Source organism: Protopterus annectens, chromosome 3.part0, assembly GCF_019279795.1.
Source record: "Protopterus annectens isolate FY-2018-M chromosome 3.part0, PAN1.0, whole genome shotgun sequence".
Classification (NCBI taxonomy): domain Eukaryota; kingdom Metazoa; phylum Chordata; order Ceratodontiformes; family Protopteridae; genus Protopterus; species Protopterus annectens.
The window spans coordinates 1,883,985,604-1,884,005,603 of NC_056731.1; positions in this window are offsets into that span (position 1 = coordinate 1,883,985,604).

Genomic DNA, 20,000 nt, shown 5'->3' on the forward strand with positions numbered 1-20,000 from the left:
CATGCCTAGGGCCAATTTAGAGTGTCCAATCCACCTACAGCATGTCTTTGGGATGTGGGAGAAAACCAGAGCACCCAGAGGAAACCCACACGACCACAGGGAGGACATGCAGACTCCGCACAGAAGGCACCCCAACCGAGGACCGTTCAGTCCTTCATATGCTTCTTAAAGATACAGCACATACACTCTGATCTACATCCTCCATCTTAGAGGAATAGATCATGCAACATTATGAATCACATCTGGCATGCAGATAATACAAATAGTTCTTTGTCATGCAATTATACAGAACTAGATACATATATATAGTTATGTCCATGTCACTGTTTATTTCACACTGGGCCTAGAGATATGACCAAATCGTGTGACATAAAACTGAGAATTAGATTTAGCAGCTGGAACTGCCTCTATGGAATGTTCAACCTTGGGAATACCTGGAACATCCTCATGAATGGAAGTAGAGGTTAAGACAATTTCTGGGATGGGGAAAAACATCTGACTTGCTCTGAGATCTAGAGTCTGTATCACAGGAACAATGCTGTGATAATGATTCTAGTACAGGAAGAAGATGTCTGTGATTTCTCCTGTACTGCACACCCTCAGATTCTACAAAGTAGGATCTCTGCTCGGTACATATACCAATCCAGTCAAAACCTTTCACCATTTGTATCCTCACTGTCTCTCCTTCTTTTTACAGATGAAGAAATCTGCTCAGTTTATCATAACTGGACTTCTGGATAGAATGCTTCTTGAATAATTGGGCTCTGATGGTTCTGGTGTGCTTTGCTTTATGCCTCAATAAACTGGAACTAATAGGCAGTGTTGTTCTGAGATTAAGTAAATTCAAAAAGACATTGGTATTGTTATGCTTTGACCTTTCAAGTAATTGTTTTTCACTCTGCACTGCTCGTTCAGCTACTCCATTTGACTGTGTATATTCAGGACTGCTAGCAACATGTACTAAGTCCCATTCTCTTGCAAATTTCCGAAATAACTGACTAGTAAATTGGTTACCATTGTCAGAAATAACTTTGTGTTGACTACCATGGACTGAGAAATGACGTTCCAACTTAGTAATAACAGTAGTGGATGTTAGATTAGGTAACAGAGCAATCTCAAACCAGTTTGAATAAGAGTCTGCCAATACTAATTAGTGTTGATTGTCCCACTCAAAGATATCAGTGGCTACTGTTGACCAAGGTAGTTAAGCAACTTGACTTAAATGAAGTGGTTCTCTTTGCAAATGCGGTTTAGTACTATTGCATACTGAACAAGAAGAAAGTACTTCATCAATGTCTTTTAGTAACGAAGGCCAAAATACTAGTTCTCTCACCATTCTCTTAGTAGATTTGGAACCTGGGTGACCGTGATGCAAAATCTGGACATATTCATGTTGTAAGGAAGCAGGACCAACAATTTTAGGACCTATGAAAATAATGCCATCTTCCGTCAACATTTCATCTCTGTAGGGAAAATAGGTTTGCACTTCAGGTGGTACACTAGATTGTTTTGATGGCCATCCAGCATTAATGTATTGGTTGAGCTTTTGCAAAACTGGATCAGTCTTTGTGTGATCTCCAGCTCATCAATCTAGTGGTAGAGAAATTATGCCCTGAAGTCACAAAGTCAAAATTCTCCACGTCAAGCTGTCTGTTGCATTTCTGGGTGATCTGGATAAGGTATCAGCCAGATAAAGTAGTTTGCCTTTTTTATAGACCATTTTGAAGTTGTACTCTTGCAATTTGAGCATCATTCTTTGTAATCCTGCTGGAGCTAAATGCATAGGCTTCTTTAGAATAGTAACTAGAGGTTAGTGATCCATTACAATCTGAATAGCTTGACCATAGAACTTTTTCTTCTTCTTCTTTCGGCTTTTCTCGGTTAGGGGTCGCCACAGCAGATTACCTGTGTGCTCAAGACTGGCAGTGGAGTTTTACAGTGTCATGTTGCCCACCCGGCACCCAACCTTCCACAGAAGGCACACACATGCACACACTCACACCTAGGGCCAATTTAGAGTGTCCAATAAACCTACAGCATATCTTTAGGATGTGGGAGGAAACTGCAACACCTGGAGGAAACCCACGTGACCACAGGGAGGACATGCAGACTCTGCACAGAAGACACCCCAGCCGAGGATCGAACGGAGGACCTCTTGCTGTGAGGCAGCAACGCTAACCACTGCACCACCACAGCCGTCCAATAGCTTGACCATAGATATAATCATGAAACTTTGAACATGCGAATACTATTGCTAAAATCTCTTTCTCAATTTGAACATATCGCATTCCATTTTGGGTAAGTGTTCTAGATGCATAGGCTAATGGTCTGCCCTCTTGAAGAATAACTGTGCCAAGACCAAATTTTGAAGCATCAGAAGAAAGAGTGACTGGTTTATTTACATCATAGTATCTTAATGCAGGTGGAGTGGCAATTTCCTGCTTGAGGTCTTCAAATGCCTTTTGGTGTTGCGCTAATCAAGATCGTGTAACATGTTTGTGCATCAGCTCTCTTAAAAGTGATGTCAACTCACTGAAGTCTGGTATGAACTTGCCCAAATAGTTGACCTTGCCTAGGAAATGCTGCAGAGTTTGCATGTTATCTGGTGCTGACATCTCAAGAATAGCTGCTTGCTTGGTTGGGTCTGGTCTCAAGCCAGTACTGGTAACTACATGACCTACATATGTATGTAATTTTATTGTGTTTTTGCCATTATTTTCTGTAGACTCTATGTATAATACATTTTTTTCTCTGAGCTTTTCTCCTCGGGCCTCTACTGAAAATAGACATATATCCAATTAGGCTAGCCCGGTCAACAAATGTAAAATAAATAAATAAATAAATAACTTCTGGTAGTCTGAATTCGCACTTCAAAGGATTGAGCTTCAAGCTTACTTCACATGCTCTGTCTAGAACTCTCTTTAGGTTTCTGTTATGCTCTGCTTCACCATTGCCTCCAACCAATAAATCACCTAATATTATGGCACAAGGGTAACCTGAAAAAATTGGGTCTACTTTATGTGCTTGAAGTCCGAGAATATCGAATACAATATTCTCGACACGAGTACACCGAAAGCGCAAAACATTGAAATTGTAAACGGAAATCTCTGTAGGTGGAGATTTCCGTTTACATCAATGTAGTGTGATCTTGGAGTTGGTATATTTAAGTAGCAGGGGGTGTGGGGGGTGCATATGGTTCGATCCATATTCATTTGAGCTATTAAACTTTTGAGGTCCTAAAGTAGACCCAAAAAATTTGCTCCATTGCACACTGGACAACTTCACTTGCAGAATTTATTCCAAATGGCATCCTTAGGAATCTGTATCTACCAAACGCGGTACTGAAAGTAGTTAGTAATGAGGATTTGTGATCAAGCCTCACTTGCCAAAATGAACTTTTTGCATCCAAGACAGAAAAAAATAGTAGCATTCGGTATCAGAGCTGCTACCTCTTTGACTATATGCATTGAATTATGTGGTCTTTTCAATGCTTTGTTCAGATCTCTTGGGTCAATATATATTCTGATTTTGTCTGTCCCTTTTTTGTGAGCTGCTACCATGGATGACACCCATTCAGTTGGTTCTATAACTGGACAAATTACACCTTGCTGTACCATTTTATCCAACTGATCTTTGACTTTATCCTGCATAGCTATCAGAACTTTTCTTGGTGGTCTGACTACTGGAATGACCTCTGGGTCTAACTTCATGGAATACACAACTGGAAGCTTGCCCAGATTGTCATCGAAAACATCAGCATACTCTGAGAAAATGGCTTCAGAAAAGTTGGAACTAGGATATGCACTTATATGATGAATTTCTTTGGTAAAAAAAAGCAAATTCATTCTTAAACTGTATTTGAGACCCAGTAACAACTGCACCAGTCTTTGAACTACATAGAATAACAAGCTGTAACAGTTCTTAGCCAAATAACATGAAAGCATTTCTGAGTCCTCGGTTTGAATTTCTTCACCTCCATAAGCAACAAGTTTTGCTACCGGCCCCATTAAGTTGCTCATTAGCTCTCACTTTAGCAAATGTATCTTCTGATATAACATTACACTTTGAACCAGGGTCTACTTTAACTTCTGTGGATTTACCATTGATCTGGACAGTACAAAACATTTTGCTCTTTGCCAATAAATTCATTGCATCAACTCTTTCACCAGTTACTGATACACCATCTACATAGAAAGTAGACTGATGGAACCCTACTTGATCAATTTGCTTTTTTGACTGACCCTTCTTTACAACTGTGTGGGGTTTACTTGATCTGTAAAACTTTTGAAAATGGTTCCATGTTTTACATTGTGAAATTGCTGACCAAATACTAAGCATTTCTCTCTTTTAGACTCATTATTGACACCACAATTGTGACAGTTAACAATAAAGCTCAACTTGGGTTTTACTAACTCACGCTTGTACTGCACTGAGCATGCTCCTTTAACTAAACTAGTCTTAGAACTTGCTGGAAAACTATGTGGTTTTCCTGGTGAACCAGCAGGGGTTGTAGCTGCCATCTGCTTACCCTTACTTCTGTTTGCCACGTGTTGCATGCTATCTGTGTTTGCTCTGGAGCCTGATGAAACCACACTCTTGTCACTTGCAAACATACTTTGTGTTTTTCTGTAACTTCATGAATTTGACAAATCTCTATAGCTTTACTCAATGTTAAATCACTGACCCGAAGCAACATTTTTCTCACAGCAGCACTATTAATACCACACATGAACCTGTTTTTTATTAACTCATTTTTTAAGTCACCAAACTCACACATTTTGGCTTGGTTACTCAGGTCAATAATATAAGCTGCAGAAGTTTCCCTGGTTTCTGATCTCTTGTGTAAAACAAATGCCTCTCTAATGTAATGTTCATCTGGGGTTACACATTTCCCTAAATCTGCACTTCAAACAGTCAGGGTGTCATAGGAAAATAAACTTTAAAAATGATCAATACACGCTAGGTTCAGGTTAAGGCACTTTAATCTTGCAGCAAGGTGACAAAAACAAGCTAATACAGAGTTTGTCTAACTAGAATCAGGAAGTGCAGATATTTTGATACATTTTCTAATAAGACATTGCCTACCAAGCTGACATAACAGATCACAAGTTTTAACATCATCATTACATAGCAGCTGTTTGTCCATGATTTTCTGCTTGCACTATCAATTTTATGAAAAACTTCCTAAGAAAAACAACGTGGCCTTGGTGACCACCAGTTAGATACAGCTTCCCACTATGTTATGTTACCATTCAAGGTACTATAGCTAATTCAAGCACAAAGCAAGTACAGATTCTTCAAGCAGTCTTTTGTTTCATGTATCTCTCCTTTTCCACAGCTGTGCATGTTCTCATAACATGAACAGAGCTGATTGTTCATATTCAATCATATTATAGAAAACAGTATTGTTCTATTCATACACTATTCATACATTTTCCTGACCTAGCAGATAATCACCTGCTTCTCAGTACATTTCCAAAAGGCATAAACATGAATTTTGCTGTGCTAGCAAATACTAGGTCAGGGTGCATCTTGCAGTTTCAGAAAGCATACTGTGGTTTGAAAAATCATCTTATAATTTCATACAGAATTAAGCTTGTACATAAAATAGAATGAAAATGTGTTAACCCTTTTAGCTTCTAATAAGCATTAGACATATATAAAAATGAATATTTTTCTGACATTTCCCCCCTGTTAATACTTTTTATTCTATTTTCAAAAGCTTAAACAGTTTACTTCTTCTCCTAACCTCTTCCATTCTGAATTTGCAGTTAAGAGAGTCATTTAGTTTAGACTTATGAAAGCATTTCAGTTTTCAACAACTCTTCAATTTCAGTACTTTGATACAAAGTCTCAGAAACTGATATGTCTATAAAATCTTTGATTAACTTTTTCATGCAGGGAATACCACAACAAATGCATGCTCCTAATAGGAGTAATCCCACACAAATGGCAATCAGGATGTTCATTAGGATGGAACCCCACCCCCCAAACAAATTCTGGAAAAAGTCCATCAGAGGGTTTGGGCCTGGTTTGGTCATGGTCGACACTTGCTGGATCACCTCAAGATGGTCGTTTATCTCATGCTGGTTGTCAGGAATATACGAACATCATTCTTCTTTGATTAAAGCGCACGTACCACCTCTCGCCGCTAGGGTGAAGTCAAGAGCCATGCGGTTTTGAAGCACCACAGTTCTCATAGCATTTAGTTCATCAGTCACTAATTCGAGAGCAGAGAAAGTTGCATTGCTCATAACTTCGAGAAGTTTGGACAGTTTTCTCAGCTCCCAAATCAATTTCACTGCACCATATGCAGGGGCTATACCTGCCCATGATATAATAGTGTCACTCAAGTCCATATGTGTCAGTTTCTCTTTGTTTTTCACGGAGTTATGGTTTCTCCACCCTGCTTCGATTCATCCCACTGGATTCTCGGGTCTCTTGATTGGACTTCTAGGTTTACTGCTGACCTCTCTGACATTTCGAATTTCCCCTGAGGCAAAGCTGCAGTGTGTCATATGGCCGGAACCAGGTAACCCAAAAAACAACTGCCAGACCAATTCTCAGGTAGCCATTTGTATGCCTTTTTCCCACAAACAAAATAACAATTCTCTACTTTAGTATTGATATATGCTTGCCCTGCATGAAACATTTTCTTGTCAATAATAGAAAGTTGCTTAAAAAGAACAGGATTGTGTTGTATTTCACGAAAAGTCTTTTTCATTCTCTCAAGATATGAGTCATAGTTTGCATCACAGATAGTTTCTGCCTTATTGGCCTTAATATAACATTTATAAGAAACAGTCACATTGCAATTGCTCCAACCCACCTGAATAGTGTAATTTTTATAAAAACATACAATTCCTTTTTGTGTAACAGGTAGGTACAATGCTATTTTGTCTTGTGATTTCACAGGTGTAGTATCAAAAATCAAGTTTTCCCAGGTCTCATTGACCCCTAGGGGGACAGCAGTCATTAATAGTCCCCCGTATGCTGTTGGTATAGCTGTGCAAATCCAGCAGTTTGAAACATTAAAAGTCTCAGCATACACATATTTAATTGCTTGGTAAGTGTTAAAGTTTGGATGCCAGTCTATGAGTAATGCATCATGTTTGTTCAGTTCAACTCGTGTGGCTGGAAAAAGGAAAGGCCACAGCAAAAAGATCATTGTTATCAGTATAGCTAACAGGATGATCATGCAATTTTTCTGAGGTTGTTCTGCATCCCTGTTTACTCTATACCTGGTCATTTTGTTCTCGTTGTACAACAGTAACAAGGTTTTTGTCCAGTTCAAAGTTCTTAACCAATTTACAGTGTGTCAGATGAATCCAGGACGCTCGCTCTGCGATCTTGACTGCAGTGGGTGTTGACAGTAGCACTTGGTACGGTCCTTCCCACTTTGGAGAACTCCAATTCCTTTTCTTCACGACCTTCACCCAGACCCACGTGCCTTGGACTACTGCTGCTTCCAATGGTCTGGCCTGTTCTTTATCTGAAACAGAATTTAACTGCAGAAGTTTGTTATTCAAAAATCGCCTCATATACTCTGCAAGTGAACTGTCAGCCTCCTGGTCTGCAGGCATGATAGGTTTCCACTGAGGTATATAATATGCCTTCCCAAACAGTATTTCAAAAGGAGTTAACCCTTTTACATTTGGAACAGTTCTCATACTCAACAGTGCCAGAGGCAGACAGTGCACCCAGTTCTTTTGTGTCTCACTAATCAATTTCCTAAGCTTATTTTTCAGAACTCCATTATGCCTCTCTACTAATCCTGCAGATTGGGGGTGGTATGCACAATGTTTTTTCAGAGAAATCCCGAAATAACGGCTCAATTGTTGTATAGTTTGATTTACAAAGTGTGTGCCATTGTCACTATAAATCTTTTCCGGTATGCCAAATCTAGGAATAATTTCTTTAATGAGGACTTTTGCAACAGTAGCTGCATCTGGATTTTTAGTCGGAAAAGCTTCCACCCATTTGGAAAACATATCTATAATGACAAGACAGTACTTTTTATTTTCACATTTGTTTAGTTCTATAAAATCCATACAGATAGTATGGAACGGATACGGTGGTGTAGGGAAACTCCCTTGCTTAGGCTTCAGTGCCCCCTGTGCATGATGCTTGTTACAAACATGGCATGCTGCACAAAAAATTTTTGTGTAGTTTGTAAATCCATATGTTGTAAACACTCAATTCACTAACTGTACCATCCCCCCTGTTGAGACATGGCACTGCCCATGGCTCAACAAAGCTGCATATCTAAACAAGTTAGATGGTAAAATTGGTTTTCTTTCTTTGGAGATGTACAGCCCTTTCTCAAGAATTGCTCCTCATTTTATCCATTTTTGTTTTTCTACATTTGTAGTAAGTGTCTGCATTGTTTTTAACATTTCTAAATCTAAAATCTCAGATGATTGTAATTCATCACTCAAAAGAAATACTTCTGAAGCTGAAGCTGCTTGCTTTGCAGCTGTATCAGCTCTCGCGTTACCTTTTGAAATCCTATCCTGTTGTTTGGTATGAGCTACGCATTTACAAATAGCTACTTTCTGAGGTAACTGAATAGATTCTAACAAATCTAAAATAAATTGCACATGATTAATTGGTTTACCAGTAGATGTTATCATTCCTCTATTTTTCCACTGCTGTGCAAAAACATGTACAGTAGAAAAAGTGTACTGGCTGTCAGTAAAAATGTTCACACATTTATCCTTTGCCAAGGTACATGCCCTTGTTAAAGCAATCAATTCTGCTGCTTGTGCAGATAAGTTGTGTGGTAAAGACTTTGCTTCTAAAATCTCAGTATCAGAAACTACTGCATACCCCACTAGATTTTGTCCTGTAGGACCCATCCTACATGAGCCATCTACATAGTATGTCACCTCAGCATTATCCAAGGAAACATCCGTGAGATCTTTTCTAGGCAGTGTCTTTTGCTCAATCTCCTGCAGGCAGCAGTGTGGTTTGCCATCTGCAGGGGTTGGGAGCAAGGTTGATGGATTCAAAGTTGTGCATCTTTCAATTGTCATATGAGGTTGGCTCAACAGTATAGTCATACAGGAAAGATGTCTAGCAGGAGAAAGATATGCTACTTTTTCTTGCAGTAAAATAATTGTGACTGCATGAGGCACTCTCAATGTGAGAGGGTGGAATAACACTACTGAGGCTGAAGCCTGCACTGCCATTGCAGCTGCGACTACTGCGTGTACACAGTGGGGCAAGGATCACACCACTGGGTCTAGCTGTGATGAATAGTAAGCTATGGGGCATTGTTTGTCCCCATGTTGCTGTGTTAACACTGATGTCATATAACCCTGCTTACAATCTACAGTTTGGAAAAATCATTTATGATAGTTCGGTAATCCTAAAACTAATGAGGATGCTATCAGTTGTTTCAATTTGCAGAAAGCTGATTCTGCTTCTGGTGTCCATTGTAATAACTCTTGTGCTGCCATAGGCTTCTTGAATATCAAGTTGGTCAGTGGAGCAGATTCCAAGGCATAGTTTGGAATCCAACTCCGACAAAAATTAGTCGTACCTAGGAAGGACATCATTTCCTTCTTGGTAGTTGGTTTGGGTGCTTGTAATATTGCTGTTTTTCTGTTTTCATCTAATACTTTGACTTCTTTGGATATTACATATCCCAGGTATTTAACCTGCTTTTTCCAAAGTTGCAGTTTGTTTTTGTTTACCTTGTGTCCTTGAGTGGCTAGAAATTGTAGTAATGCTATGGTATCTTCTCTGCATTCTTGCTGGGTGGGGGCTGCCAGCAGAATGTCATCTACATAAAGTAAAATCTGGCTGCCTTTCGGTGGGATAAATCCCACCAGGTTACTTGCCATTTCCTGTGCGAATATTGTCGGACTCTCACAATATCCCTGTGGTAGTTGCGTGTATGTATACCTTTTTCCCCTGAAATGTAAATGCAAACCAATGTTGGCTGTCAGGGTGTATCAGTATTGAGAAAAACGCATTGCTAATATCTACCACAGAAAAATACTTCTGTTGAGGTTTCAAATCATTTAATAAAGTGTGTGGATCTGGCACCGTAGGTGCTCTAGGTATAACTGTGTGGACCATACGCCATTCTCTATGCTTTCCTAACAGGAAATAAGGGTGTATTACATGGTGAATCAGGAGATTCTATCAATACTCCTTCCTTAAGTAAGGCTGCTATTATAGGTTTGATTCCTACTTCTGCATCCTTTCTTAAGGGATACTGTCTCTTTTGAGGTCTAAATGCTGACTTTGGCATGATAGTGACTGGTCCTGCTGTACGAATAAGTCCTACATCTGATTTTCCTGTTGACCAGAGAGTTTTTGGTATGTCTCCTAAGGCTTTTTACTCTTCCTCTAGTAAGAGTGCTACTTAGCTGTCCTCACTTGCCTGCAAGTGCACAACTGGGTGTGTCTGTGTTATCCAATTCAACTTCTGCTTTTGTACTCCTTGTTCTGAAAGTTCTAACTCTGTCTGTTTTTCACACCTTGTGACTTTTTCTCCTAGGTCTGCCCACTTCACATTCTTATCTTTAGTTAAACTAACATGTGGTAATCGATTAGATTTGTAAAGGGCTAGGAATTCCTGGGGCAATGAACAGCTAACTACACTGTTTCCTTCTGTGTCCCAGTACAGATTACGTAATACTAATCTGTTAGCATGGTTTCTAAACAGTTCTTGCTCATATTCTTTATCAGGTCCTGGTTTGCTACAGTAATATAGAGTGCAATGCAACAAATGCTGTTTATCAGTGTCAAGGGAGGGGGATTTACTGATGGCTATGTTCATCAGTTCTTCGGTTACTGCCCCTGGACCAGTCGTAACCAAGTCCTGGCTGTACCAATAAAATGTTTCACCCTCCGGTCGCACTACAAAAGTATCCATTTGTCACTGTGCTTCCATACCCTGCATAGTTGGAACTACTGCTATGCCAAATATCTGCATAAGGTCTCTGCCCAAAAGATTTACTGGGCATTTTGCAGAAACAACAATTTTGCTTTTCTGGGTCATCCCTGAAACAGGGTCAGTTATTGCTATGTTGTGGGAGAGTGGCTCCCGATACAGCTGTCCATTAGCTGCTTTCACTAATATGTAATCAAGTGATTCTGAATTTTCTGGTAGTTTGGAAGGATGTATCAGGGTCCGTGAAGCCCCTGAGTCACACAGGAATTTAACTTCCCTCCCCTCTACCAGAAGTGTAACTTCCAGTTTTGTGTCTGCCAAGTAGAGCTCTAGGCTCAATAATGCCAAGTCTAAAATTTCATTTTCTTCACCATCAATGATTTCTTGTACTTCCTCTATTTCTTCTATCACATTTGCATTTGTCTTTTCTTGATTATTCCCTTCTAGTGATTCTGGACTATCATATAGTCAGTCGTCACCCTCCTTGTCTTTCGTGGTTACCTTTTTATTTTGCCTGCAATCCCTTGCTAAATGTCCCTTTTTTCCACATTTAAAACATTCACCCCTTTTCTTTCTCTCTTCAAACTCCTCTGATCGCTTATCAGATTGTTTGTTTCCCTGAGCATTTTTCTTACCCTTCTTCCCGGTCTGTACTACAAAGACTTCTGATCCGTCTTCTACTGCAAATACTTGAGTATTCTTTTTCTTTTTGCTATTAAAATGCCTTTCGGCATGTCTTGCATATTCAAGTAATGACTGTAATCTACTCGTACGATGATCTACCATGTGCTTTGTAATAAAGCTGCTAATGGGTGCAATACTGCCTTTCAAAATGCATTCTTTAATTGCTGCTCATATGGAGAATCATGTGTTTGGTCTTCAGGTACCTGCATTCCACAATGGTTATTAAAACACTCTAATAATCTGGCATAATATCTATCAACAGTTTCACCTTCTTGTTGTATGCATTGATTAATGCAAGTCCAGTCAGCCCTAGGCTTCCATTTCTCAGAGATTCGGTCTGTCAGACCTTTCACTCTGTTATCCAGTTCTGCGTTACTATGTGGGAGTGGCCTATGTTCTGCGTCACAAGGATTCCAGTTGCCACTGATCATGTGCCAATCTGGACCTACGATTTGTCTGACTACTTTCTCAACTTCCTCTCCATTTAAATGGTAACTTAACCTCATGCCCTGTAAGTCTTCTAAGAATTTTCTAAAATTAACTTTCGGATGGGGAATTCCCTCTGTGGCTTTCCGGATGTCTTCCGGTGTCCACGGTTTATATACTAGAAGAGTTGGGTACTGTTAGGGAAAGGGTTCACCCCCAGCACAGTCTTAATCATGTGTGCCAACTCAATCCTGACCGTACCTCTACCGCAACACCAACCGGGCAAAATACCGTAAGAAAAAAGCCTTCCTTAAAAGTACCACTAATCAAGACATTCAGATGAAGAACACATGTACAACACTAAAACTACCCCCCAAGCTATCCACAACCCTAATCCTAAACATCAATAACTAACTCACACCCACATTGCAATCAACATAAAACCCCAAAAATATTTCCTTACCTAACCCTAGGTATAACCCTAATCACAGACACATAAATACACAGCCTAATATTTGGCAAAAAGGACCTGCAGGTACTATTGTCAAGAAGTTGGACAATCAAAAATGTTAACTGTTACCATATATGTATATATATATATATATATATATATATATATATATATATATATATATATGTTATACAATACCACAGTCAAAGGAGGCACTGGAACACAGCAGTAAAATTCAAAAATTTAATCCCAGAACAAACAGTAGAACAAACAGTAAGCGCTTTCACAGCAGCAGCTGCTTCATCAGACAAATAAAGATCCAAACTATAGTACTTTTAAACAGCAAAGCAGCCAATTAGCATGCAAAAACAATTAGGAGTTAACAAGAGCCCTTAAAGCCACACCAGATGCAGCTCATTGTATAAATACAAAAACATTTCTTTCATAAAAACATATAAAGCATTTCATTCAACAGCCAAAAAATGTAGCTCAGAACTCATTATATAAACATGAAAACATTTATTTTATTTTATTTTATTTTACATTTGTTGACTGGGCTGCATAAAAGCATATAGAACATTTCATTCATAAAAACATTATAAAAATACAAAAATCTAGAGACAGTGTAGCAATTGCCTCATGTACACAGACAACTATCTACTCATAACACAATCTAGTGCAGAGTGCAAGAGATGTATTTATACCAAGAATCTAGAATCCATGCTCTCTCTGACTTACAACAGTAACACAGAGAAGGTTGTCAACTCACCCGCCACAACATATTCACGTAATGCCACCACTCATACACATAGCATGTATCAAACATGTAAATCCACATATAATAAGGTTCTCTCAAAAAACTTACTGAAACACCAGAGACCTCCAAAACACAAGTCTGCTACAGCTAACACAGTCGCCACAGCACCCATGATACATAGCAACACCAGTGTCTCACCCACCAAGCCTGTAAGGTGTAACACTCAAAAAACAATTTTTCTTGTCATTGAAGACTCAGTAGTAAGATGCATGGACATCCTAATCACCAGGTTGGACAAGGAGAAAATTACGGTCAGCTGCCTGTCCAGTGCCAGGATTCGGCAAATCATGCATGCACTCAGGTGTCTCAGCTACAAAGTGCCGTTATGACTCTGTCATAGTTCATGTTGGTGTGAATAACCTAAGATATACCTCACTGGACTATATAAAGAGAGACATGGTTGACCACTCTGAGGAGGCGTCCCAGGCAGGTATGTCCTAGACTTGAGCAGCATACTACCTTCTCCTAGAATGATGCCACAGTATAAACAAAAAATTATTGATTTCAATAACTGGCACAGTTTTTGGTATCGTTCAAAGGGGATCGAGTTCCTTTCAGCCTGGGAAGCCATGGTCCGACAAACCTTGCTGCTTTGCCAGAGGTGGTTTGCACCTGGTACTGCTAGGCTCTTGGCTGCTGGCAAAGGCTTTTGCCTCTACCATAGTGCCTTTTTAGGCAAGGTCTTGAAAACAACATTACCAACATGAAATTAATCAGAACAAAATAAGGGTCATGCTACGAAATGCTAGAAGCTTAAACCAAAAGCTGCACTCCCTGGAAGCACTTCTATCACTAAACAATGTAGATGTCTGTGCAGTCACAGAACCCTGGTTTAAGGCCTCAGAGAGTACCCCAGCCCTGCAAGGCTACAATGACTTCCACACTTTTAGATGGCAGAATGAACGGGTGAAAACCAAAGGAGGTGCTGTTTCAATGTATATTAGAGATAAATTCACCTCCCATCTAGTTAGACTGGACAATTCCATGGAGTTACTTCAGGTCCAGGTTACTGTGGGTAAGACCCCCATTCAAGTCTTAGCCAGTTATAGATCCATCTCCATAGGTCACAACACCCATGAAGCCTACTTAACCAATCTGAAGATAATCCAAATGTTACCAAACAGATTGGTTATTTCAATTATCCCACTATCAACTGGGAAATGTACACTAGCCCTAACTTGCTAGCACAAAAGTCCTTGATATGCTTCTTATAGATACAGCACCTACACTCTGACCTACAGTACTCATTAAAGAATATGGATGCACCACATGTTAAAGGTAATGCCACTATGGGAAAGGTTAAATTTATTTCAGACGTGCTTAATTAAAAAAAAATATTATGCTTTTTATTAAGCAATGGACCAAATGAAGACAGATGGACAAGCAGGAAAATGCATTGCAGCACTTGGCTTATTAGATATTATTATGTATATGCAAAGGTTGGAAATCACTTCAAGATGCATCTTTAGATTTACATGATCAGGCAATTTATTAATTCCTGGGTATACTGCAACTAGGAAATAAGACAAATTCTGGAATTGTTCAAACTTGTTTAATCAAGTTTGAACAATTCTGGAATGTGCCTTATTTCCTAGTTGCAGTATGCCCAGTTTGTTTTAATTTATCACTTCCTGTCTGCTTTTCACTATATTGTGATCATGAAGCAGCAAAACATGAGTATAAAATCAGCATGCAGTTAGCTGCAAAATAGTGATATTTTTATCTGTGTTGATAAGAAATACCAAAACTGATCATTTTACATTGATTTACACAGATTACTAAATACCATTACAACAAAAACAGATAGCAGGGTTGGATAGGAGTGAAAATTGTTGAGCACCCAAGAAGCCAACTAATTAACATGGGTGCCATGAAGTTAGCCACCTATGTTTTTAGGAGCCCAAAGTTAGCTTTGGAGAAGTTTTTCATGGTAGTTACCTTTGCAGGGGGTGGGGGGTTGAGAAGGATGTGGATTTCCAAGGTGATTAGTTTGTGGTTGGATCTAATCAGGGAGGAGTTAACTATTGGTGTAGAGCAATGATCGCCCATGTTAGTAATGACCAGGTCAAGGATGTTGCTACCTCTAGTGGGGGTAAGGACAAGCTGGTCCAGGGCATTGGAATTAATGAATTCCAGGAAACGTTGGGCAAGTGTATTGGTACATGAGTAGTTTTCCCAGTTAATGGAGGGGTAGTTGAAGTCGCCCAGTATGAGTGTGTTAGGTTGGACTCTAATATTCTCCAGGGTGCTTAAGAACGTGGAGCGTGAGTCTTGGGACATGGTTGAGGACCTATAGCAGACTACGACCTGAATTGCTGTCTTACCCAATGTTAGCTGCACCTGAAGTATCTCAGATGCATTATGTTGGGCTACCAGTCTAGAGGTGTGTACATCCTTTATGAATACGGAAACACCACCACCTTTGGAGCTTTGGTCCAAGTTCTGGGGCCGAAAGGTGTAGAATGAGTTATAGCCTGGTAGTGCAGGGGTGCTTTCTGCTGCCTTGAATCAGGTCTCTGTTACAGCACAAATGTCTATGTTCTTCATTTTAAAGAGTGCTTCAAGCAAGTGCATTTTGAGATTTAGACTTCTAGCATTAAGCAGCATGACCCTCAGATTGCATTTGTTTGTAGCTGTTACGGTGGTAATTTGGTCTTTGGAACACCGCCTAAAAAAGGTACTATATGGATGTCAAGAGCCTTGGCCAGTATCCAGAAGCCCAGGGGTGACACATGCAGGCCATCTCTGGCAAAGCATCGAGGTCTGTCAATCATGTCATCCCAGGCAGACAGATACTGGATCCGCTTAGAATGACACCGGAAACTTAGCCAGTTGTTGAAATCAATCATTTTCTGCTTCTACTGTGGTATCATTCTGGATGATGGGTAGGATGCTACTCAGGGATAGAGTCATACCCGTCTGGGCTACATAATCCAAGAGCTCCTCCATGTCTCTTTTCATGTAGTCCAGGGAGGTACGTCTCAGGTCATTCACACCCACATGTACAATGACAGAGTCATATTTATACCTGCTGTTGAGGGACCTGAGTGCATGCATTATGTGGTGGATGCTGGCGCCTGACAGGCAGCTGACTGTTACTTTCTCCTTATTCAACCTAGTGAGTGGGACATCAGGAGTCTCACTATCGAGTCACCTATGGCTAGTGTGTTGGGCATGCTGTTTTGCATTAGGGGCTTTGGTTGAGTGACACACTGTTTAGGAGAGTTATGTATCTCATGGTTAGTGTTGTGTTGTGGTGGTTGAGTGTGTTGGAGGTCAGTGCTGTTTGGGTAGATTTTTATTGAGAACCTCTGTGAAGGTGGGTGTGTGGTTTGTGATTTTATGTGAAGGCAGTACTGGTGTGTGTTCTAGAGGGCTATGTGTTCCATGTGGTTTGGTGCAACTGTTGACCTTCTCCTCTTGACCAGCTATTTCAGTCTTGGCTGGAGAGTGTGTGGCATCCAGTTTGTATATATAAGTGCATCTCTCGCAAGTCTGAGTGTTGGGAGGTAAGAGGAGAGGGTTGTCAGTGTACATGAGGCAGTTGCTACATTGCCTTAGGATGCCCAAGTTCACCAAGTTAATAGGAGAAAGCACAGGGAACTGACCTTTAGACAGGCCTGGAGGGGTGGACATTAATAATAAATACTGGAGCTGTTTCCTTGTAGAACGTTTAGTGTTGGTAGCACTTTTGTGTGCTGCAATAATTGCTACAAGAAGTCTGGTAAAGTGCTAAACTAATAAGCTAGTAAACGTGTAGGAGAGGAGTGAACTAGAAGATCTAAGGGAAAAATTGAAGAGCAGACTTTGGCATCACTCAGAAGCTTAAAAACAGTGATGGCTACAGCAAATCTATATCTGGACTAGACTAGTTACAGGAAAGGTGGGAAAAGCGCAAACACGGGCTTTTAAACCAGAAAGTTGAAAGAGATGGCAAAACTGCCCAAACGACTAATAAGCTGCAATTTCTGGGCCAGAAACTACTCCTCTTGTGGTAGATAGGCTACCTAGTGCTTACAACTCCCACTGACAAGCTAGAAGGCTTCCCTCCAGCACCGAAAGGCTTGGGGGGCTCAGAAACTTACAAACAGTTCTGGATACAGCAAATCTGTATCTGGACTAGACTAGTTACAGGAAAGGTGGTAAACAAGTGCAGATGTGGGCTTTTAAACCAGAAAGTTGAAAGAGATGGAAAAAATTGCCCAAACAGCCAATAAGCTATAATTTCTGGGCTTGAAAACATTCCTCCTGTGGTAGATAGGCTACCTAGTGCTTACCCATCCCACTGATAATATAGAAGGCTTCTCTCCAGCACAAAAGGCTTGGGGGGCGCAGAAGCTTACACACAGTCCTAGACACACAAATCTGTACCTGGACTAGACTAGTTATAGAAAAGGCGGGAAATAAGTGCATACACAGGCTTTTAAACCAGAAAGTTGAAAGAGATGGAAAAACTGCCCAAATGGTCAAAAAACTACAATTTCTGGGCCAGAAACCACTCCTCTTGTGGTAGATAGGCTACCTAGTCCTTACCACTCCCACTAATAAGCTATAGTGCTTCCCTCCAACAACAATATTATATTATATTATATTATATTATATTATATTATCTATAAATATATATGAATATACTTAAAATTTTTGATCTGTAGAGTGAGCAAAACCACATTCACCAATCATTGCAGAGCAACAATACACTTTCTGACAGCTCATTTCTCTAAATAAAAAAAGATCAGAAAAGAAGAACAAAGGCTCTGTTTTTACTATCAGTGAAACTGACCAAAAACAATTCCGTAAGAGTAACACCAGGTGAGCTTCGTTTGAATAGTGTCCCACCTGTCCTGCCTGTGGATTTGGTACTTCTATGAGTGGACATATTTCTTCTTCACTCATAGCTCGTGAATTTTTATTTATTTCATACAATTCAATATTCCCTCTTAAGTTGCGTGTTCAAGACCTAGTCTCGACAGGATCTCTGACAAATGGTTTTGATTTTGCAGGGACAGCTTTGCAAATTGTGTAATGGCATTTTGGGAAAGAGAATTCCTTTTTAATAATAACAAGGACAATGTCATATGGTACAGTAGGTACCAAGATGACATGCTTTTGTGTGGAAGGACCAGACAGTTATGGTGGATGGATTTATTACAACCATTACCAGCTTTACTGATTTCTTAGAATTCACATATCAGGTTGAAATGGATTCTATAAATTTTCTAGACATCCAGATAACTAAAGATAAAAATAATAATAGATATAAGACAACAATCTATAGGAAGCCCAGCTACTCAAACGCATTTTACAGTTTACGAGCTGCACCCATATCATCAAAGAAAGCAGTAGTAAAAGGGCAAACAGTAAGGGCAGCCAGAATGGTCTCTGCAGACAGTGACTACATGTTGGAATGTGCAACTTTAAAAGATATGTTTCTAAAAAGAGGTTACCTGGAGGTCTTCCTCATGCACATTTTTGATGACGTTAACCTTAAAAGGTCTTCGGGTCATTTTAAACCTATTATACAAAATGCCTATGAAGATAACAATCGAGGGGATGTTATGCAAAATCCTGTTGATCTAGACCATATGGGTATGCGACTAAGCACTGATAGAAATTTAACAACTAGTCTCCTGATTACATATTCTATAGATGTAGATTACATCAAAGATATAATACAGAAAAACTGGACCATAATCCTGGAGGATAATAGGATCAATATAGTACTAGAGGCAGGACCACATTTTACATATAGAAGAGGACCAAATTTGAAAAGCCTTTTAGAAAGGCAAGAACAGAAGCATACATTTAGAAATAGTATGGGTAAATGTGGACACTGCCAGCAGAGCAAGTTCATAAAATTAGGAAACCAGGTTACTATTAGAAATAGGCAGTATGCAATGAGAGGTAAACATACTTGTGACTCCCAAGGAGTGGTTTATGTTGCATTATGCAAATTTTGCCCATCATTTTACATAGGCAAAATGGAAAGAAAGCTGAAGCAGAGGATATATGAGCATCAATATAATATCCAAAGGGGAATTTTGACAAATGCCCTGGCTAAGCATAAAGCTGAAAATCCAACACACAAGTTTGCATTCACAATAATACAAAAAGTTGAACCTGACCGAAGAGGGGGACCAGGGGAATTAAGACTAGAGGAATGCGAACTGATGTAGCAAATTCGCAAAGCAGCACATACACCCCCTGGTCTGAATGAATACGCTTCTATTAAATGTATACTGAAGCTTAAAGCCCTTGCCAGATAAAATACATGTTCTACACTTTTAGTATTACTACTTTAATAATTTCTCACTTAAGTTATTATAGTAGCATAGGCTATGTACATACATAAACTGATGTTTCTACTGATATATTTGTGTATTTATGTGTTTAATATATGAACTAATATAGCATTTTAGATACTGAGAGTCCACTTGAAGTGCTTATGAGGTTACGAGTTTTGAGATCGGGTATAAATACTATTATATTTTAAAGGAATTTTTTAGTAGTGTTTAATGCAGTCTCAAAATTTTATTTATCCGTTCATATTTTTGTAGTGTTTATGATTTTATGATTTTATAAGTTTATATTCTCATGATTGAGTAATATTGTTTGATTTATTATGGTCTTTATCAATTGGCAAAACACTTTTTTGATACTGTTTTTATAGCTTTTAATAATGTTTGTCAGTATTTGAAAGGTTAAAAAGTCTGGGTACT